The following is a 24,894-nucleotide window of genomic DNA, read 5'->3' as shown; positions in this document are numbered from 1 at the left end:
ATCTTGGCATGTACGATTTCTTTATATAATTGTCATAATGAAATGTGCTTGTTTGCGCACAATATTTCGAAAAATAACAAAAAAAAGTAAGGAAATATTGCGCCAATGGTTCAGTGTGAGGTTCGAACACGAGCCCACTCAGACGACAGCTAATATAAGCAACTCGAAGTAACCACTCGGCCATGCTTTCCTTACTGTTGCCAGCACGTTTTTTTAACTTCAGAAACTATTTTGTACTTATCGTAGAGACAAACATTTTTTTTTACAAATATAAGTTTTATTCGACAGAAATTTGACCTCCGTTTTGTCTTTGGCTTACCATGCGATTTTTAAAGTCAAATTGGATTTCTCTACTTCGAAAAGATAATCACTTAGGGTGAATGATTATAGGATTAAAGTCAACTGATTTCGTTTTGTCTATTTAAGATTCAAATGTAAAAATATTTCGTAACTACATCTCTGATTTTTAATACTTTTCGAAAATAAATTTGACAGTTTCAACGCTAAACTTATTTCTTTTCAAATTAGAAATAGATCAAATTATGCACTTCTTAACATAAACTCCATGGAGGAAAAAGATACTTTATTAATTACCACAGTTTTTCTTTCGAGGTTTTTGTCCGTGTGTGGTTTGAAAAGTAAAGCTACTGACGACAATCTTGGCATGTATGATTTCTTTATATAATTGTCATAATGAAATGTGCTTGTTTGCGAATAATATTTCGAAAAATAACAAAAAAAAAGTAAGGAAATATTGCGCCAATGGTTCGGTGTGAGGTTCGAACACGAGCCCACTCAGACGCCAGCTAATATAAGCAACTCGAAGTAACCACTCGGCCATGCTTTCCTTACTGTTGCCAGCACGTTTTTTATTCTTAAGTTTAGAAACTATTTTGTACTTATCGTAGAGAAAAACATTTTTTTTTACAAATAGAAGTTTTATTCGACAGAAATTAGACCTCCGTTCTGTCTTTGGCTTACCATGCGATTTTTAAAGTCAAATTGGATTTCTCTACTTCGAAAAGATAATCACTTAGGGTGAATGATTATAGGATTAAAGTCAACTGATTTCTTTTTGTCTATTTAAGATTCAAAGGTAAAAATATTTCGTATCGATGTCTCTGATTTTTAATACTTTTCGAAAATAAATTTGACAGTTTCAACGCTAAACTTATACCTTTTCAAATTAGAAATAGATCAAATTACGCACTTCCTAACATAAACTCGATGGAGGAAAAAGATACTTTATTTATTACCACAGTTTTTCTTTCGAGGTTTTTGTCCGTGAGTGGTTTGAAAAGTCAAGCTACTGACGAAAATCTTGGCATGTACGATTTCTTTATATAATTGTCATAATGAAATGTGCTTGTTTGCGCATAATATTTCGAAAAATAACAAAAAAAAGTAAGGAAATATTGCGCCAATGGTTCAGTGTGAGGTTCGAACACGAGCCCACTCAGACGACAGCTAATATAAGCAACTCGCAGTAACCACTCGGCCATGCTTTCCTTACTGTTGCCAGCACGTTTTTCATTCTTAAGTTTAGAAACTATTTTGTACTTATCGTAGAGAAAAACATTTTTTTTTTACAAATATAAGTTTTATTCGACAGAAATTAGACCTCCGTTCTGTCTTTGGCTTGCCATGCGATTTTTTAAGTCAAATCGGATTTCTCTACTTCGAACAGATAAACACTTAGGGTAAATGATTATAGGATTAAAGTCAACTGATTTCTTTTTGTCTATTTCAGATTCAAATGTAAAAATATTTCGTATCGATGTCTCTGATTTTTAATACTTTGGAAAATAAATTTGACAGTTTCAACGCTAAACTTATACCTTTTCAAATTAGAAATATATCAAATTAGGCACTTCCTAACATAAACTCGATGGAGGAAAAAGATACTGTATTAATTACCACAGTTTTTCTTTCGAGGTATTTGTCCGTGTGTGGTTTGAAAAGTAAAGCTACTGACGAAAATCTTGGCATGTACGATTTCTTTATATAATTGTCATAATGAAATGTGCTTGTTTGCGCACAATATTTCGAAAAATAACAAAAAAAAGTAAGGAAATATTGCGCCAATGGTTCAGTGTGAGGTTCGAACACGAGCCCACTCAGACGACAGCTAATATAAGCAACTCGAAGTAACCACTCGGCCATGCTTTCCTTACTGTTGCCAGCACGTTTTTCATTCTTAAGTTTAGAAACTATTTTGTACTTATCGTAGAGAAAAACATTTTTTTTTTACAAATATAAGTTTTATTCGACAGAAATTAGACCTCCGTTCTGTCTTTGGCTTACCATGCGATTTTTAAAGTCACATTGGATTTCTCTACTTCGAAAAGATAATCACTTAGGGTGAATGATTATAGGATTAAAGTCATCTGATTTCGTTTTGTCTATTTAAGATTCAAATGTAAAAATATTTCGTAACTACATCTCTGATTTTTAATACTTTTCGAAAATAAATTTGACAGTTTCAACGCTAAACTGATTTCTTTTCAAATTAGAAATAGATCAAATTATGCACTTCTTAACATAAACTCCATGGAGGAAAAAGATACTTTATTAATTACCGCAGTTTTTCTTTCGAAGTATTTGTCCGTGTGTGGTTTGAAAAGTAAAGCTACTGACGAAAATCTTGGCATGTACGATTTCTTTATATAATTGTCATAATGAAATGTGCTTGTTTGCGCATAATATTTCGAAAAATAACAAAAAAAAAGTAAGGAAATATTGCGCCAATGGTTCTGTGTGAGGTTCGAACACGAGCCCACTCAGACGACAGCTAATATAAGCAACTCGAAGTAACCACTCGGCCATGCTTTCCTTACTGTTGCCAGCACGTTTTTTTTAACTTCAGAAACTATTTTGTACTTATCGTAGAGACAAACATTTTTTTTTACAAATATAAGTTTTATTCGACAGAAATTAGACCTCCGTTCTGTCTTTGGCTTACCATGCGATTTTTAAAGTCAAATTGGATTTCTCTACTTCGAAAAGATAATCCCTTAGGGTGAATGATTATAGGATTAAAGTCAACTGATTTCTTTTTGTCTATTTAAGATTCAAAGGTAAAAATATTTCGTATCGATGTCTCTGATTTTTAATACTTTTCGAAAATAAATTTGACAGTTTCAACGCTAAACTTATACCTTTTCAAATTAGAAATAGATCAAATTACGCACTTCCTAACATAAACTCGATGGAGGAAAAAGATACTTTATTAATTACCACAGTTTTTCTTTCGAGGTATTTGTCCGTGTGTGGTTTGAAAAGTAAAGCTACTGACGAAAATCTTGGCATGTACGATTTCTTTATATAATTGTCATAATGAAATGTGCTTGTTTGCGCATAATATTTCGAAAAATAAAAAAAAAAAGTAAGGAAATATTGCGCCAATGGTTCAGTGTGAGGTTCGAACACGAGCCCACTCAGACGACAGCTAATATAAGCAACTCGAAGTAACCACTCGGCCATGCTTTCCTTACTGTTGCCAGCACGTTTTTCATTCTTAAGTTTAGAAACTATTTTGTACTTATCGTAGAGAAAAACATTTTTTTTTTACAAATATAAGTTTTATTCGACAGAAATTAGACCTCCGTTCTGTCTTTGGCTTACCATGCGATTTTTTAAGTCAAATCGGATTTCTCTACTTCGAACAGATAATCACTTAGGGTGAATGATTATAGGATTAAAGTCAACTGATTTCGTTTTGTCTATTTAAGATTCAAATGTAAAAATATTTCGTATCTATCTCTCTGATTTTTAATACTTTTCGAAAATAAATTTGACAGTTTCAACGCTAAACTTATACCTTTTCAAATTAGAAATAGATCAAATTACGCACTTCATAACATAAACTCGATGGAGGAAAAAGATACTTTATTAATTACCACAGTTTTTCTTACGAGGTATTTGTCCGTGTGTGGTTTGAAAAGTAAAGCTACTTACGACAATCTTGGTATGTACGATTTCTTTATATAATTGTCATAATGAAATGTGCTTGTTTGCGCACAATATTTCGAAAAATAACAAAAAAAAGTAAGGAAATATTGCGCCAATGGTTCAGTGTGATGTTCGAACACGAGCCCACTCAGACGACAGCTAATATAAGCAACTCGAAGTAACCACTCGGCCATGCTTTCCTTACTGTTGCCAGCACGTTTTTTATTCTTAAGTTTAGAAACTATTTTGTACTTATCGTAGAGAAAAACATTTTTTTTTTACAAATATAAGTTTTATTCGACAGAAATTAGACCTCCGTTCTGTCTTTGGCTTACCATGCGATTTTTTAAGTCAAATCGAATTTCTCTACTTCGAACAGATAAACACTTAGGGTAAATGATTATAGGATTAAAGTCAACTGATTTCTTTTTGTCTATTTAAGATTCAAAGGTAAAAATATTTCGTATCGATGTCTCTGATTTTTAATACTTTTCGAAAATAAATTTGACAGTTTCAACGCTAAACTTATACCTTTTCAAATTAGAAATAGATCAAATTATGCACTTCCTAACATAAACTTGATGGAGGAAACCGATACTTTATTAATTACCAAAGTTTTTCTTTCGAAGTATTTGTCCGTGTGTGGTTTGAAAAGTAAAGCTACTGACGAAAATCTTGGCATGTACGATTTCTTTATATAATTGTCATAATGAAATGTGCTTGTTTGCGCATAATATTTCGAAAAATAACAAAAAAAAAAGTAAGGAAATATTGCGCCAATGGTTCTGTGTGAGGTTCGAACACGAGCCCACTCAGACGACAGCTAATATAAGCAACTCGAAGTAACCACTCGGCCATGCTTTCCTTACTGTTGCCAGCACGTTTTTTATTCTTAAGTTTAGAAACTATTTTGTACTTATCGTAGAGAAAAACATTTTTTTTTTACAAATAGAAGTTTTATTCGACAGAAATTAGACCTCCGTTCTGTCTTTGGCTTACCGTGCGATTTTTTTAGTCAAATCGGATTTCTCTACTTCGAACAGATAATCACTTAGGATGAATGATTATAGGATTAAAGTCAACTGATTTCGTTTTGTCTATTTAAGATTCAAATGTAAAAATATTTCGTATCTATCTCTCTGATTTTAATACTTTTCGAAAATACATTTGACAGTTTCAACGCTAAACTTATACCTTTTCAAATTAGAAATAGATCAAATTACGCACTTCATAACATAAACTCGATGGAGGAAACAGATACTTTATTAATTACCACAGTTTTTCTTTAGAGGTATTTGTCCGTGTGTGGTTTGAAAAGTAAAGCTACTGACAAACAATCTTGGTATGTACGATTTCTTTATATAATTGTCATAATGAAATGTGCTTGTTTGCGCACAATATTTCGAAAAATAACAAAAAAAAGTAAGGAAATATTGCGCCAATGGTTCAGTGTGAGGTTCGAACACGAGCCCACTCAGACGACAGCTAATATAAGCAACTCGAAGTAACCACTCGGCCAAGCTTTCCTTACTGTTGCCAGCACGTTTTTTTAACTTCAGAAACTATTTTGTACTTATCGTAGAGAAAAACATTTTTTTTTTACAAATATAAGTTTTTTTCGACAGAAATTAGACCTCCGTTCTGTCTTTGGCTTGCCATGCGATTTTTTAAGTCAAATCGGATTTCTCTACTTCGAACAGATAAACACTTAGGGTAAATGATTATAGGATTAAAGTCAACTGATTTCTTTTTGTCTATTTCAGATTCAAATGTAAAAATATTTCGTATCGATGTCTCTGATTTTTAATACTTTTCGAAAATACATTTGACAGTTTCAACGCTAAACTTATACCTTTTCAAATTAGAAAAAGATCAAATTACGCACTTCATAACATAAACTCGATGGAGGAAAAAGATACTTTATTAATTACCACAGTTTTTCTTTCGAGGTATTTGTCCGTGTGTGGTTTGAAAAGTAAAGCTACTGACGAAAATCTTGGCATGTACGATTTCTTTATATAATTGTCATAATGAAATGTGCTTGTTTGCGCATAATATTTCGAAAAATAACAAAAAAAAAGTAAGGAAATATTGCGCCAATGGTTCAGTGTGAGGTTCGAACACGAGCCCACTCAGACGACAGCAAATATAAGCAACTCGAAGTAACCACTCGGCCATGCTTTCCTTACTGTTGCCAGCACGTTTTTTATTCTTAAGTTTAGAAACTATTTGGTACTTATCGTAGAGAAAAACATTTTTTTTTACAAATATAAGTTTTATTCGACAGAAATTAGACCTCCGTTCTGTCTTTGGCTTACCATGCGATTTTTAAAGTCAAATTGGATTTCTCTACTTCGAAAAGATAATCACTTAGGGTGAATGATTATAGGATTAAAGTCAACTGATTTCTTTTTGCCTATTTAAGATTCAAAGGTAAAAATATTTCGTATCGATGTCTCTGATTTTTAATACTTTTCGAAAATAAATTTGACAGTTTCAACGCTAAACTTATACCTTTTCAAATTAGAAATAGATCAAATTACGCACTTCCTAACATAAACTCGATGGAGGAAAAAGATACTTTATTAATTACCACAGTTTTTCTTTCGAGGTATTTGTCCGTGTGTGGTTTGAAAAGTAAAGCTACTGACGAAAATCTTGGCATGTACGATTTCTTTATATAATTGTCATAATGAAATGTGCTTGTTTGCGCATAATATTTCGAAAAATAACAAAAAAAAAGTAAGGAAATATTGCGCCAATGGTTCAGTGTGAGGTTCGAACACGAGCCCACTCAGACGACAGCTAATATAAGCAACTCGAAGTAACCACTCGGCCATGCTTTCCTTACTGTTGCCAGCACGTTTTTTATTCTTAAGTTTAGAAACTATTTTGTACTTATCGTAGAGAAAAACATTTTTTTTTACAAATAGAAGTTTTATTCGACAGAAATTAGACCTCCGTTCTGTCTTTGGCTTACCATGCGATTTTTAAAGTCAAATTGGATTTCTCTACTTCGAAAAGATAATCACTTAGGGTGAATGATTATAGGATTAAAGTCAATTGATTTCGTTTTGTCTATTTAAGATTCAAATGTAAAAATATTTCGTATCTATCTCTCTGATTTTAATACTTTTCGAAAATAAATTTGACAGTTTCAACGCTAAACTTATACCTTTTCAAATTAGAAATAGATCAAATTACGCACTTCATAACATAAACTCGATGGAGGAAAAAGATACTTTATTAATTACCATAGTTTTTCTTTCGAGGTATTTGTCCGTGTGTGTTTTGAAAAGTAAAGCTACTGACGAAAATCTTGGCATGTACGATTTCTTTATATAATTGTCATAATGAAATGTGCTTGTTTGCGCATAATATTTCGAAAAATAACCAAAAAAAAAGTAAGGAAATATTGCGCCAATGGTTCAGTGTGAGGTTCCAACACGAGCCCACTCAGACGACAGCTAATATAAGCAACTCGAAGTAACCACTCGGCCATGCTTTCCTTACTGTTGCCAGCACGTTTTTTATTCTTAAGTATAGAAACTATTTTGTACTTATCGTAGAGAAAAACATTTTTTTTTTACAAATATAAGTTTTTTTCGACAGAAATTAGACCTCCGTTCTGTCTTTGGCTTGCCATGCGATTTTTTAAGTCAAATCGGATTTCTCTACTTCGAACAGATAAACACTTAGGGTAAATGATTATAGGATTAAAGTCAACTGATTTCTTTTTGTCTATTTCAGATTCAAATGTAAAAATATTTCGTATCGATGTCTCTGATTTTTAATACTTTTCGAAAATACATTTGACAGTTTCAACGCTAAACTTATACCTTTTCAAATTAGAAAAAGATCAAATTACGCACTTCATAACATAAACTCGATGGAGGAAAAAGATACTTTATTAATTACCACAGTTTTTCTTTCGAGGTATTTGTCCGTGTGTGGTTTGAAAAGTAAAGCTACTGACGAAAATCTTGGCATGTACGATTTCTTTATATAATTGTCATAATGAAATGTGCTTGTTTGCGCATAATATTTCGAAAAATAACAAAAAAAAAGTAAGGAAATATTGCGCCAATGGTTCAGTGTGAGGTTCGAACACGAGCCCACTCAGACGACAGCAAATATAAGCAACTCGAAGTAACCACTCGGCCATGCTTTCCTTACTGTTGCCAGCACGTTTTTTATTCTTAAGTTTAGAAACTATTTGGTACTTATCGTAGAGAAAAACATTTTTTTTTACAAATATAAGTTTTATTCGACAGAAATTAGACCTCCGTTCTGTCTTTGGCTTACCATGCGATTTTTAAAGTCAAATTGGATTTCTCTACTTCGAAAAGATAATCACTTAGGGTGAATGATTATAGGATTAAAGTCAACTGATTTCTTTTTGTCTATTTAAGATTCAAAGGTAAAAATATTTCGTATCGATGTCTCTGATTTTTAATACTTTTCGAAAATAAATTTGACAGTTTCAACGCTAAACTTATACCTTTTCAAATTAGAAATAGATCAAATTACGCACTTCCTAACATAAACTCGATGGAGGAAAAAGATACTTTATTAATTACCACAGTTTTTCTTTCGAGGTATTTGTCCGTGTGTGGTTTGAAAAGTAAAGCTACTGACGAAAATCTTGGCATGTACGATTTCTTTATATAATTGTCATAATGAAATGTGCTTGTTTGCGCATAATATTTCGAAAAATAACAAAAAAAAAAGTAAGGAAATATTGCGCCAATGGTTCAGTGTGAGGTTCGAACACAGCCCACTCAGACGACAGCTAATATAAGCAACTCGAAGTAACCACTCGGCCATGCTTTCCTTACTGTTGCCAGCACGTTTTTTATTCTTAAGTTTAGAAACTATTTTGTACTTATCGTAGAGAAAAACATTTTTTTTTTTACAAATATAAGTTTTATTCGACAGAAATTAGACCTCCGTTCTGTCTTTGGCTTACCATGCGATTTTTAAAGTCAAATTGGATTTCTCTACTTCGAAAAGATAATCACCTAGGGTGAATGATTATAGGATTAAAGTCAATTGATTTCGTTTTGTCTATTTAAGATTCAAATGTAAAAATATTTCGTATCTATCTCTCTGATTTTAATACTTTTCGAAAATAAATTTGACAGTTTCAACGCTAAACTTATACCTTTTCAAATTAGAAATAGATCAAATTACGCACTTCATAACATAAACTCGATGGAGGAAAAAGATACTTTATTAATTACCATAGTTTTTCTTTCGAGGTATTTGTCCGTGTGTGGTTTGAAAAGTAAAGCTACTGACGAAAATCTTGGCATGTACGATTTCTTTATATAATTGTCATAATGAAATGTGCTTGTTTGCGCATAATATTTCGAAAAATAACCAAAAAAAAAGTAAGGAAATATTGCGCCAATGGTTCAGTGTGAGGTTCCAACACGAGCCCACTCAGACGACAGCTAATATAAGCAACTCGAAGTAACCACTCGGCCATGCTTTCCTTACTGTTGCCAGCACGTTTTTTATTCTTAAGTATAGAAACTATTTTGTACTTATCGTAGAGAAACACTTTTTTTTTTACAAATATAAGTTTTTTTCGACAGAAATTAGACCTCCGTTCTGTCTTTGGCTTACCATGCGATTTTTTAAGTCAAATCGGATTTCTCTACTTCGAACAGATAAACACTTAGGGTAAATGATTATAGGATTAAAGTCAACTGATTTCTTTTTGTCTATTTAAGATTCAAAGGTAAAAATATTTCGTATCGATGTCTCTGATTTTTAATACTTTTCGAAAATAAATTTGACAGTTTCAACGCTAAACTTATACCTTTTCAAATTAGAAATAGATCAAATTACGCACTTCCTAACATAAACTCGATGGAGGAAAAAGATACTTTATTAATTACCACAGTTTTTCTTTCGAGGTATTTGTCCGTGTGTGGTTTGAAAAGTAAAGCTACTGACGAAAATCTTGGCATGTACGATTTCTTTATATAATTGTCATAATGAAATGTGCTTGTTTGCGCATAATATTTCGAAAAATAACAAAAAAAAAGTAAGGAAATATTGCGCCAATGGTTCAGTGTGAGGTTCGAACACGAGCCCACTCAGACGACAGCAAATATAAGCAACTCGAAGTAACCACTCGGCCATGCTTTCCTTACTGTTGCCAGCACGTTTTTTATTCTTAAGTTTAGAAACTATTTGGTACTTATCGTAGAGAAAAACATTTTTTTTTACAAATATAAGTTTTATTCGACAGAAATTAGACCTCCGTTCTGTCTTTGGCTTACCATGCGATTTTTAAAGTCAAATTGGATTTCTCTACTTCGAAAAGATAATCACTTAGGGTGAATGATTATAGGATTAAAGTCAACTGATTTCTTTTTGTCTATTTAAGATTCAAAGGTAAAAATATTTCGTATCGATGTCTCTGATTTTTAATACTTTTCGAAAATAAATTTGACAGTTTCAACGCTAAACTTATACCTTTTCAAATTAGAAATAGATCAAATTACGCACTTCCTAACATAAACTCGATGGAGGAAAAAGATACTTTATTAATTACCACAGTTTTTCTTTCGAGGTATTTGTCCGTGTGTGGTTTGAAAAGTAAAGCTACTGACGACAATCTTGGCATGTACGATTTCTTTATATAATTGTCATAATGAAATGTGCTTGTTTGCGCACAATATTTCGAAAAATAACAAAAAAGTAAGGAAATATTGCGCCAATGGTTCAGTGTGAGGTTCGAACACGAGCCCACTCAGACGACAGCTAATATAAGCAACTCGAAGTAACCACTCGGCCATGCTTTCCTTACTGTTGCCAGCACGTTTTTTTTTAACTTCAGAAACTATTTTGTACTTATCGTAGAGACAAACATTTTTTTTTACAAATATAAGTTTTATTCGACAGAAATTAGACCTCCGTTCTGTCTTTGGCTTGCCATGCGATTTTTTAAGTCAAATCGGATTTCTCTACTTCGAACAGATAAACACTTAGGGTAAATGATTATAGGATTAAAGTCAACTGATTTCGTTTTGTCTATTTAAGATTCAAATGTAAAAATATTTCGTAACTACATCTCTGATTTTTAATACTTTTCGAAAATAAATTTGACAGTTTCAACGCTAAACTTATTTCTTTTCAAATTAGAAATAGATCAAATTATGCACTTCTTAACATAAACTCCATGGAGGAAAAAGATACTTTATTAATTACCACAGTTTTTCTTTCGAGGTTTTTGTGCGTGTGTGGTTTGAAAAGTAAAGCTACTGACGAAAATCTTGGCATGTACGATTTCTTTATATAATTGTCATAATGAAATGTGATTGTTTGCGAATAATATTTCGAAAAATAACAAAAAAAAAGTAAGGAAATATTGCGCCAATGGTTCGGTGTGAGGTTCGAACACGAGCCCACTCAGACGACAGCTAATATAAGCAACTCGAAGTAACCACTCGGCCATGCTTTCCTTACTGTTGCCAGCACGTTTTTTATTCTTAAGTTTAGAAACTATTTTGTACTTATCGTAGAAAAAAACATTTTTTTTTAAAATATAAGTTTTATTCGACAAAAAGTATACCTCCGTTCTGTCTTTGGCTTACCATGCGATTTTTTAAGTCAAATCGGATTTCTCTACTTCGAACAGATAAACACTTAGGATAAATGATTATAGGATTAAAGTCAACTGATTTCTTTTTGTCTTTTTAAGATTCAAATGTAAAAATACTTCGAATCTACATCTCTGATTTTTAATACTTTTCGAAAATAAATTTGACAGTTTCAACGCTAAACTTATACCTTTTCAAATTAGAAATAGATCAAATTACGCACTTCCTAACATAAACTCCATGGAGGAAAAAGATACTTTATTAATTATCACAGTTTTTCTTTCGAGGTTTTTGTCCGTGTGTGGTTTGAAAAGTAAAGCTACTGACGACAATCTTGGCATGTACGATTTCTTTATATAATTGTCATAATGAAATGTGCTTGTTTGCGCACAATATTTCGAAAAATAACAAAAAAGTAAGGAAATATTGCGCCAATGGTTCAGTGTGAGGTTCGAACACGAGCCCACTCAGACGACAGCTAATATAAGCAACTCGAAGTAACCACTCGGCCATGCTTTCCTTACTGTTGCCAGCACGTTTTTTTTTAACTTCAGAAACTATTTTGTACTTATCGTAGAGACAAACATTTTTTTTTACAAATATAAGTTTTATTCGACATAAATTAGACCTCCGTTCTGTCTTTGGCTTACCATGCGATTTTTAAAGTCAAATTGGATTTCTCTACTTCGAAAAGATAATCACTTAGGGTGAATGATTATAGGATTAAAGTCAATTGATTTCGTTTTGTCTATTTAAGATTCAAATGTAAAAATATTTCGTATCTATGTCTCTGATTTTTAATACTTTTCGAAAATAAATTTGACAGTTTCAACGCTAAACTTATACCTTTTCAAATTAGAAATAGATCAAATTACGCACTTCCTAACATAAACTCGATGGAGGAAAAAGATACTTTATTTATTACCACAGTTTTTCTTTCGAGGTTTTTGTCCGTGAGTGGTTTGAAAAGTCAAGCTACTGACGAAAATCTTGGCATGTACGATTTCTTTATATAATTGTCATAATGAAATGTGCTTGTTTGCGCACAATATTTCGAAAAATAACAAAAAAAAAAGTAAGGAAATATTGCGCCAATGGTTCAGTGTGAGGTTCGAACACGAGCCCACTCAGACGACAGCTAATATAAGCAACTCGAAGTAACCACTCGGCCATGCTTTCCTTACAGTTGCCAGCACGTTTTTTATTCTTAAGTTTAGAAACTATTTTGTACTTATCGTAGAGAAAAACATTTTTTTTTTACAAATATAAGTTTTATTCGACAGAAATTAGACCTCCGTTCTGTCTTTGGCTTGCCATGCGATTTTTTAAGTCAAATCGGATTTCTCTACTTCGAACAGATAAACACTTAGGGTAAATGATTATAGGATTAAAGTCAACTGATTTCGTTTTGTCTATTTAAGATTCAAATGTAAAAATATTTCGTAACTACATCTCTGATTTTTAATACTTTTCGAAAATAAATTTGACAGTTTCAACGCTAAACTTATTTCTTTTCAAATTAGAAATAGATCAAATTATGCACTTCTTAACATAAACTCCATGGAGGAAAAAGATACTTTATTAATTACCACAGTTTTTCTTTCGAGGTTTTTGTCCGTGTGTGGTTTGAAAAGTAAAGCTACTGACGAAAATCTTGGCATGTACGATTTCTTTATATAATTGTCATAATGAAATGTGCTTGTTTGCGAATAATATTTCGAAAAATAACAAAAAAAAAGTAAGGAAATATTGCGCCAATGGTTCGGTGTGAGTTTCGAACACGAGCCCACTCAGACGACAGCTAATATAAGCAACTCGAAGTAACCACTCGGCCATGCTTTCCTTACTGTTGCCAGCACGTTTTTTATTCTTAAGTTTAGAAACTATTTTGTACTTATCGTAGAAAAAAACATTTTTTTTTTAAATATAAGTTTTATTCGACAGAAAGTATACCTCCGTTCTGTCTTTGGCTTACCATGCGATTTTTTAAGTCAAATCGGATTTCTCTACTTCGAACAGATAAACACTTAGGATAAATGATTATAGGATTAAAGTCAACTGATTTCTTTTTGTCTTTTTAAGATTCAAATGTAAAAATACTTCGTATCTACATCTCTGATTTTTAATACTTTTCGAAAATAAATTTGACAGTTTCAACGCTAAACTTATACCTTTTCAAATTAGAAATAGATCAAATTACGCACTTCCTAACATAAACTCCATGGAGGAAAAAGATACTTTATTAATTATCACAGTTTTTCTTTCGAGGTTTTTGTCCGTGTGTGGTTTGAAAAGTAAAGCTACTGACGACAATCTTGGCATGTACGATTTCTTTATATAATTGTCATAATGAAATGTGCTTGTTTGCGCACAATATTTCGAAAAATAACAAAAAAGTAAGGAAATATTGCGCCAATGGTTCAGTGTGAGGTTCGAACACGAGCCCACTCAGACGACAGCTAATATAAGCAACTCGAAGTAACCACTCGGCCATGCTTTCCTTACTGTTGCCAGCACGTTTTTTTTTAACTTCAGAAACTATTTTGTACTTATCGTAGAGACAAACATTTTTTTTTACAAATATAAGTTTTATTCGACATAAATTAGACCTCTGTTCTGTCTTTGGCTTACCATGCGATTTTTAAAGTCAAATTGGATTTCTCTACTTCGAAAAGATAATCACTTAGGGTGAATGATTATAGGATTAAAGTCAATTGATTTCGTTTTGTCTATTTAAGATTCAAATGTAAAAATATTTCGTATCTATGTCTCTGATTTTTAATACTTTTCGAAAATACATTTGACAGTTTCAACGCTAAACTTATACCTTTTCAAATTAGAAATAGATCAAATTACGCACTTCCTAACATAAACTCGATGGAGGAAAAAGATACTGTATTAATTACCACAGTTTTTCTTTCGAGGTATTTGTCCGTGTATGGTTTGAAAAGTAAAGCTACTGACGAAAATCTTGGCATGTACGATTTCTTTATATAATTGTCATAATGAAATGTGCTTGTTTGTGCATAATATTTCGAAAAATAACAAAAAAAAAGAAAGGAAATATTGCGCCAATGGTTCAGTGTGAGGTTCCAACACGAGCCCACTCAGACGACAGCTAATATAAGCAACTCGAAGTAACCACTCGGCCATGCTTTCCTTACTGTTGCCAGCACGTTTTTCATTCTTAAGTTTAGAAACTATTTTGTACTTATCGTAGAGAAAAACATTTTTTTTTTACAAATATAAGTTTTATTCGACAGAAATTAGACCTCCGTTCTGTCTTTGGCTTGCCATGCGATTTTTTAAGTCAAATCGGATTTCTCTACTTCGAACAGATAAACACTTAGGGTAAATGATTATAGGATTAAAGTCAACTGATTTCTTTTTGTCTATTTCAGATTCAAAGGTAAAAATATTTCGTATCGATGTCTCTGATTTTTAATACTTTGGAAAATAAATTTGACAGTTTCAACGCTAAACTTATACCTTTTCAAATTAGAAATATATCAAATTAGGCACTTCCTAACATAAACTCGATGGAGGAAAAAGATACTGTATTAATTACCACAGTTTTTCTTTCGAGGTATTTGTCCGTGTGTGGTTTGAAAAGTAAAGCTACTGACGAAAATCTTGGCATGTACGATTTCTTTATATAATTGTCATAATGAAATGTGCTTGTTTGCGCACAATATTTCGAAAAATAACAAAAAAAAGTAAGGAAATATTGCGCCAATGGTTCAGTGTGAGGTTCGAACACGAGCCCACTCAGACGACAGCTAATATAAGCAACTCGAAGTAACCACTCGGCCATTCTTTCCTTATTGTTGCCAGCACGTTTTTTTAACTTCAGAAACTATTTTGTACTTATCGTAGAGACAAACATTTTTGTTTACAAATATAAGTTTTATTCGACAGAAATTAGACCTCCGTTCTGTCTTTGGCTTACCATGCGATTTTTAAAGTCAAATTGGATTTCTCTACTTCGAAAAGATAATCACTTAGGGTGAATGATTATAGGATTAAAGTCAACTGATTTCGTTTTGTCTATTTAAGATTCAAATGTAAAAATATTTCGTAACTACATCTCTGATTTTTAATACTTTTCGAAAATAAATTTGACAGTTTCAACGCTAAACTTATTTCTTTTCAAATTAGAAATAGATCAAATTATGCACTTCTTAACATAAACTCCATGGAGGAAAAAGATACTTTATTAATTACCACAGTTTTTCTTTCGAGGTTTTTGTCCGTGTGTGGTTTGAAAAGTAAAGCTACTGACGAAAATCTTGGCATGTACGATTTCTTTATATAATTGTCATAATGAAATGTGCTTGTATGCGCATAATATTTCGAAAAATAACAAAAAAAAAAGTAAGGCAATATTGCGCCAATGGTTCAGTGTGAGGTTCCAACACGAGCCCACTAAGACGACAGCTAATATAAGCAACTCGAAGTAACCACTCGGCCATGCTTTCCTTACTGTTGCCAGCACGTTTTTTATTCTTAAGTTTAGAAACTATTTTGTACTTATCGTAGAGAAAAACATTTTTTTTTTACAAATAGAAGTTCTATTCGACAGAAATTAGACCTCCGTTCTGTCTTTGGCTTACCATGCGATTTTTAAAGTCAAATTGGATTTCTCTACTTCGAAAAGATAATCACTTAGGGTGAATGATTATAGAATTAAAGTCAATTGATTTCGTTTTGTCTATTTAAGATTCAAATGTAAAAATATTTCGTATCTATGTCTCTGATTTTTAATACTTTTCGAAAATAAATTTGACAGTTTCAACGCTAAACTTATACCTTTTCAAATTAGAAATAGATCAAATTACGCACTTCATAACATAAACTCGATGGAGGAAAAAGATACTTTATTAATTACCATAGTTTTTCTTTCGAAGTATTTGTCCATGTGTGGTTTGAAAAGTAAAGCTACTGACGAAAATCTTGGCATGTACGATTTCTTTATATAATTGTCATAATGAAATGTGCTTGTTTGCGCATAATATTTCGAAAAAAAAAAAAAAAAAAAGTAAGGCAATATTGCGCCAATGGTTCAGTGTGAGGTTCCAACACGAGCCCACTCAGACGACGGCTAATATAAGCAACTCGAAGTAACCACTCGGCCATGCTTTCCTTACTGTTGCCAGCATGTTTTTTATTCTTAAGTTTAGAAACTATTTTGTACTTATCGTAGAGAAAAACTTTTTTTTTACAAATATAAGTTTTATTCGACAGAAATTAGACCTCCGTTCTGTCTTTGGCTTACCATGCGATTTTTTAAGTCAAATCGGATTTCTCTACTTCGAACAGATAAACACTTAGGGTAAATGATTATAGGATTAAAGTCAACTGATTTCTTTTTGTCTATTTCAGATTCAAAGGTAAAAATATTTCGTATCGATGTCTCTGATTTTTAATACTTTGGAAAATAAATTTGACAGTTTCAACGCTAAACTTATACCTTTTCAAATTAGAAATATATCAAATTAGGCACTTCCTAACATAAACTCGATGGAGGAAAAAGATACTGTATTAATTACCACAGTTTTTCTTTCGAGGTATTTGTCCGTGTGTGGTTTGAAAAGTAAAGCTACTGACGAAAATCTTGGCATGTACGATTTTTTTATATAATTGTCATAATGAAATGTGCTTGTTTGCGCACAATATTTCGAAAAAAAAAAACAAAAAGTAAGGAAATATTGCGCCAATGGTTCAGTGTGAGGTTCGAACACGAGCCCACTCAGACGACAGCTAATATAAGCAACTCGAAGTAACCACTCGGCCATTCTTTCCTTACTGTTGCCAGCACGTTTTTTATTCTTAAGTTTAGAAACTATCTTGTACTTATCGTAGAGAAAAACATTTTTTTACAAATAGAAGTTTTATTCGACAGAAATTAGACCTCCGTTCTGTCTTTGGCTTACCATGCGATTTTTAAAGTCAAATTGGATTTCTCTACTTCGAAAAGATAATCACTTAGGGTGAATGATTATAGGATTAAAGTCAACTGATTTCGTTTTGTCTATTTCAGATTCAAAGGTAAAAATATTTCGTATCGATGTCTCTGATTTTTAATATTTTCGAAAATAAATTTGACAGTTTCAACGCTAAACTTATACCTTTTCAAATTAGAAATAGATCAAATTACGCACTTCCTAACATAAACTCGATGGAGGAAAAAGATACTGTATTAATTACCACAGTTTTTCTTTCGAGGTGTTTGTCCGTGTGTGGTTTGAAAAGTAAAGCTACTGACGAAAATCTTGGCATGTACGATTTCTTTATATAAATGTCATAATGAAATGTGCTTGTTTGCGCATAATATTTCGAAAAAAAACAACAAAAAAAGTAAGGAAATATTGCGCCAATGGTTCAGTGTGAGGTTCGAACACGAGCCCACTCAGACGACAGCTAATATAAGCAACTCGAAGTAACCACTCGGCCATGCTTTCCTTACTGTTGCCAGCACGTTTTTTATTCTTAAGTTTAGAAACTATTTTGTACTTATCGTAGAGAAAAACATTTTTTTTTTACAAATAGAAGTTTTATTCGACAGAAATTAGACCTCCGTTCTGTCTTTGGCTTACCATGCGATTTTTAAAGTCAAATTGGATTTCTCTACTTCGAAAAGATAATCACTTAGGGTGAATGATTATAGGATTAAAGTCAACTGATTTCGTTTTGTCTATTTAAGATTCAAATGTAAAAATATTTCGTATCTATGTCTCTGATTTTTAATACTTTTCGAAAATAAATTTGACAGTTTCAACGCTAAACTTATACATTTTCAAATTAGAAATAGATCAAATTACGCACTTCCTAACATAAACTCGATGGAGGAAAAAGATACTTTATTAATTACCACAGTTTTTCTTTCGAGGTATTTGTCCGTGTGTGGTTTGAAAAGTAAAGCTACTGACGAAAATCTTGGCATGTACGACTTCTTTATATAATTGTCATAATGAAATGAGCTTGTTTGCGCACAATATTTCGAAAAATAAAAAAAAAAGTAAGGAAATATTGCGCCAATGGTTCAGTGTGAGGTTCGAACACGAGCCCACTCAGACGACAGCTAATATAAGCAACTCGAAGTAACCACTCGGCCATGCTTTCCTTACTGTTGCCAGCACGTTTTTTATTCTTAAGTTTAGAAACTATTTTGTACTTATCGTAGAGAAAATTATTTTGTTTTACAAATATAAGTTTTATTCGACAGAAATTAAACCTCCGTTCTTCATTGGCTTACCATGCGATTTTTTAAGTCAAATCGGATTTCTCTACTTCGAAAGGATAATCAATTAGGGTGAATGATTATAGGATTAAAGTCAACTGATTTCGTTTTGTCTATTTAAGATTCAAATGTAAAAATATTTCGTATCTATGTCTCTGATTTTTAATACTTTTCGAAAATAAATTTGACAGTTTCAACGCTAAACTTATACATTTTCAAATTAGAAATAGATCAAATTACGCACTTCCTAACATAAACACCATGGAGGAAAACGATACTTTATTAATTACCACAGTTTTTCTTTCGAGGTTTTTGTCCGTGTGTGGTTTGAAAAGTAAAGCTACTGACGACAATCTTGGCATGTACGATTTCTTTATATAATTGTCATAATGAAATGTGCTTGTTTGCGCACAATATTTCGAAAAATAACAAAAAATAAACCGGGAGTGATCTCCCCTAAACTTTCTCGAATATTCTTATATAAAATAACAGGGGATGGGAACTCGGGCTATAGACATGATTTTTAATCCATTTTAAATACTTAAAGTTTTAAAAATAGAATAAAATCTCGTAGACATATTAATTGCACACCCAGTGAACGCCAAAAAAAAAGCGCATAATGGTGCGCAATATTATTAGTACTTTTAAAATTTACATTAGTTTTTTGAGAAATCGGAAGTAGCGTAATGTACTACTTCCAGTCAACGGAAATGACTCAACATTTAACAGAAGGTAGAAAATTAGATCTTTTACTTACATATGAAATTTCATTCATCTATCTGAAATAGTACTCAAGTTATACGCTTTTGAAAAATTCAAAGTAGGAAAAGTACCACTTCCGGTTATCGGAAATCGCTCAAAAGTTGATACGGATCTACGATTTCTATTAAATACTTATATATAAAATTTCATCAACCTAGCTGTAACGGTACTCAAGTTATTGTGTTTACACACGGACAGACAGACAGACACACAGACAGACACACAGACATACGGACAAGATTGTAAAATTATGTTTTTCCGTATCAGTGAGGTGTGAAACGTCGAAATTTGTAAAAATCTCGATTTTTTTTTTGCACGATTACAAGACTTTCTCTATACTTCGTATATACGAGAAAGTAAAAAGTAAGGAAATATTGCGCCAATGGTTCAGTGTGAGGTTCGAACACGAGCCCACTCAGACGACAGCTAATATAAGCAACTCGAAGTAACCACTCGGCCATGCTTTCCTTACTGTTGCCAGCACGTTTTTTTTAACTTCAGAAACTATTTTGTACTTATCGTAGAGACAAACATTTTTGTTTACAAATATAAGTTTTATTCGACAGAAATTAGACCTCCGTTCTGTCTTTGGCTTACCATGCGATTTTTAAAGTCAAATTGGATTTCTCTACTTCGAAAAGATAATCACTTAGGGTGAATGATTATAGGATTAAAGTCAACTGATTTCTTTTTGTCTATTTAAGATTCAAATGTAAAAATATTTCGTATCTACATCTCTGATTTTTAATACTTTTCGAAAATAAATTTGACAGTTTCAACGCTAAACTTATTTCTTTTCAAATTAGAAATAGATCAAATTATGCACTTCTTAACATAAACTCCATGGAGAAAAAAGATACTTTATTAATTACCACAGTTTTTCTTTCGAGGTTTTTGTCCGTGTGTGGTTTGAAAAGAAAAGCTACTGACGAAAATCTTGGCATGTACGATTTCTTTATATAATTGTCATAATGAAATGTGCTTGTTTGCGCATAATATTTCGAAAAATAACAAAAAAAAGTAAGGAAATATTGCGCCAATGGTTCAGTGTGAGGTTCGAACACGAGCCCACTCAGACGACAGCTAATATAAGCAACTCGAAGTAACCACTCGGCCATGCTTTCCTTACTGTTGCCAGCACGTTTTTTTAACTTCAGAAACTATTTTGTACTTATCGTAGAGACAAACATTTTTGTTTACAAATATAAGTTTTATTCGACAGAAATTAGACCTCCGTTCTGTCTTTGGCTTACCATGCGATTTTTTAAGTCAAATTGGATTTCTCTACTTCGAAAAGATAATCACTTAGGGTGAATGATTATAGGATTAAAGTCAACTGATTTCTTTTTGTCTATTTAAGATTCAAATGTAAAAATATTTCGTATCTACATCTCTGATTTTTAATACTTTTCGAAAATAAATTTGACAGTTTCAACGCTAAACATATTTCTTTTCAAATTAGAAATAGATCAAATTATGCACTTCTTAACATAAACTCCATGGAGGAAAAAGATACTTTATTAATTACCACAGTTTTTCTTTCGAGGTTTGTGTCCGTGTGTGGTTTAAAAAGTAAAGCTACTGACGAAAATCTTGGCATGTACGATTTCTTTATATAATTGTCATAATGAAATGTGCTTGTTTGCGCATAATATTTCGAAAAATAACAAAAAAAAAGTAAGGAAATATTGCGCCAATGGTTCGGTGTGAGGTTCGAACACGAGCCCACTCAGACGACAGCTAATATAAGCAACTCGAAGTAACCACTCGGCCATGCTTTCCTTTCTGCTGCAAGTACGTTTTTTATTCTTAGGTTTTGAAACTATTTTGTACTTATCGTAGAGAAAAACATTTTTTTTACAAATATTTATATATATAATTCTCTTCTGGGAGCCGTTAGAAAACAAGCTGCAAGCGCCTCCTTGCAGTCCCCTCTCTTTCTCTCTATCACTATCACTACCTCCCCCACCCCCACCCCCACCCCCACATTGTCTGGTGAGCTGTGGTCACGCTGTTTACATTTTACAATCCTAGAGACAGGTTTGGTGACGGCTATTAGGGGCAGATAATTTAGATTGAAACGATTTTAAACTTAGAGGAGGTAACTAAGAGGAGGCTGCTTTCACGGGGGGGGGGGGGGAGGAGGGGGGTTTAGTGTTTTTAAGCAAATATTTTCAGAGGTAGCATTGGTACTGTCAAATTCACAAATTATAATTTACTGAAAAGTAGAAAAAAAATCTAAATAGCGGTGTATGATACGCAGCGGGTCGGCTCGTAAGTTTTATTCGACATAAATTAGACCTCCGTTCTGTCTTTGGCTTACCATGCGATTTTTTAAGGTAAATTGGATTTCTACACTTCGAACAGATAAACACTTAGGGTGAATGATTATAGGATTAAAGTCAACTGATTTCTTTTTGTCTATTTAAGATTCAAATGTAAAAATATTTCGTATCTACATCTCTGATTTTTAATACTTTTCGAAAATAAATTTGACAGTTTCAACGCTAAACTTATACCTTTTCAAATTAGAAATAGATCAAATTACGCACTTCCTAACATTAACTCCATGGAGGAAAAAGATACTTTATTAATTATCACAGTTTTTCTTTCGAGGTTTTTGTCCGTGTGTGGTTTGAAATGTAAAGCTACTAACGACAATCTTGGCATGTACGATTTCTTTATATAATTGACATAATTAAATGTGCTTGCTTGTGCACAATATTTAAAAAAAAAAACAAAAAAAAATCAGAAATATTGCGCCAATGGTTCTGTGTGAGGTTCGAACACAACTCCACACAGACGGGTTCTAGTATAAGCAACTCGAAGTAACCACTCGGCCATGCTTTCCTTACTGTTTTTTATTCTTAAGATCAGAAACTCTTTTTAACTTATCCTAGAGAAATTTTTTTTTTACAAATTTAAGATTTGTTCCACAGAAATTAAACCTCCGTCCTGTCTTTGGCTTACCATGCGATTTTTAGTCCAATCGGATTTCTCTACTTCGAAAAGATAAACACTAAGGGTGAATGATTATAGGATTATAGCCAACTGATTTCTTTTTCTCTATTTAAGATTCAAATGTAATAATATTTAGTATCAACATCTATGACTTTTATTAATTTCCGAAAATAAATTTGACAGTTTCAGCGCTCAACGTATTCCTTTTCAAATTAGAAGTAGATCAAATTACGCAATTCCTACCATAATCTCAATGGAGGAAGAAGATAATTAATTATCACAGTTTTTCTTTCAAGGTATATGTCCGTGAGTTGTTTGAAAAGTAAAGCTACTAACGACAATATTGGCATGTATGACTTCTTTATATAATTGACATAATTAAATGTGCTTGTTTGTGCACAATATTTAGAAAACAAATAAAAAAAAATTAGGAAATATTGCGCCAATGGTTCTGTGTGAGGTTCAAACCCAACTCCACACAAACGGGTTCTAGTATAAGCAACTCGAAGTAACCACTCGGCCATGCTTTCCTTACTGTTGCCAGCACGTTTTTTATTTTTAATATCAGAAACTCTTTTTAACTTATCCTAGAGAAAAATTTTTTTTACAAATTTAAGATTTGTTCCACAGAAATTAAACCTCCGTCCTGTCTTTGGCTTACCATGCGATTTTTAGTCCAATCGGATTTCTCTACTTCGAACAGATAAACACTAAGGGTGAATGATTATAAGATTATAGCCAACTGATTTCTTTTTCTCTATTTAAGATTCAAATGTAATAATATTTAGTATCTACATCTCTGACTTTTATTAATTTCCGAAAATAAATTTGACAGTTTCAGCGCTCAACGTATTCCTTTTCAAATTAGAAGTAGATCAAATTACGCAATTCCTACCATAATCTCAATGGAGGAAGAAGATAATTAATTATCACAGTTTTTCTTTCAAGGTATATGTCCGTGTGTTGTTTAAAAAGTAAAGCTACTAACGACAATATTGGCATGTATGACTTCTTTATATAATTGACATAATTAAATGTGCTTGTTTGTGCACAATATTTAGAGAAAAAAAACAAAAAAAAATCAGGAAATATTGCGCCAATGGTTCTGTGTGAGGTTCAAACCCAACTCCACACAGACGGGTTCTAGTATAAGCAACTCGAAGTAACCACTCGGCCATGCTTTCCTTACTGTTGCCAGCACGTTTTTTATTTTTAATATCAGAAACTCTTTTCAACTTATCCTAGAGAAAAAAATGTTTGTACAAATTTAAGATTTGTTCCACAGAAATTAAACCTCCGTCCTGTCTTTGGCTTACCATGCGATTTTTAGTCCAATCGGATTTCTCTACTTCGAACAGATAAACACTAAGGGTGAATGATTATAGGATTATAGCCAACTGATTTCTTTTTCTCTATTTAAGATTCAAATGTAATAATATTTAGTATCAACATCTATGACTTTTATTAATTTCCGAAAATAAATTTGACAGTTTCAGCGCTCAACGTATTCCTTTTCAAATTAGAAGTAGATCAAATTACGCAATTCCTACCATAATCTCAATGGAGGAAGAAGATAATTAATTATCACAGTTTTTCTTTCAAGGTATATGTCCGTGTGTTGTTTGAAAAGTAAAGCTACTAACGACAATATTGGCATGTATGACTTCTTTATATAATTGACATAATTAAATGTGCTTGTTTGTGCACAATATTTAGAAAACAAAAAAAAAATCAGGAAATATTGCGCCAATGGTTCTGTGTGAGGTTCAAACCCAACTCCACACAGACGGGTTCTAGTATAAGCAACTCGAAGTAACCACTCGGCCATGCTTTCCTTTCTGTTGCCAGCACGTTTTTTATTCTTAAGATCAGAAACTCTTTTCAACCTATCCTAGATAAAAAAATTTTTTTAGAAATTTAAGATTTGTTCCACAGAAATTAAACCTCCGTCCTGTCTTTGGCTTACCATGCGATTTTTAGTCAAATCGGATTTCTCTACTTCGAACAGATAAACACTTAGGGTGAATGATTATAGGATTATAGCCAACTGATTTCTTTTTGTCTATTTAAGATTCAAATGTAATAATATTTAGTATCTACATCGCTGACTTTTATTAATTTCCGAAAATAAATTTGACAGTTTCAGCGGTCAACGTATTCCTTTTCAAATTAGAAGTAGATCAAATTACGCAATTCCTACCATAATCTCAATGGAGGAAGAAGATAATTAATTATCACAGTTTTTCTTTCAAGGTATATGTCCGTGTGTTGTTTGAAAAGTAAAGCTACTAACGACAATATTGGCATGTATGACTTCTTTATATAATTGTCATAATGAAATGAGCTTGTTTGCGCACAATATTT

The sequence above is a fragment of the Physella acuta genome, unplaced genomic scaffold, assembly GCF_028476545.2.
Source record: "Physella acuta isolate Inbredline_101_S28 unplaced genomic scaffold, ASM2847654v3 ptg000278l, whole genome shotgun sequence".
Taxonomy (NCBI): domain Eukaryota; kingdom Metazoa; phylum Mollusca; class Gastropoda; family Physidae; genus Physella; species Physella acuta.
Note: the sequence above shows the minus strand (reverse complement) of the source record.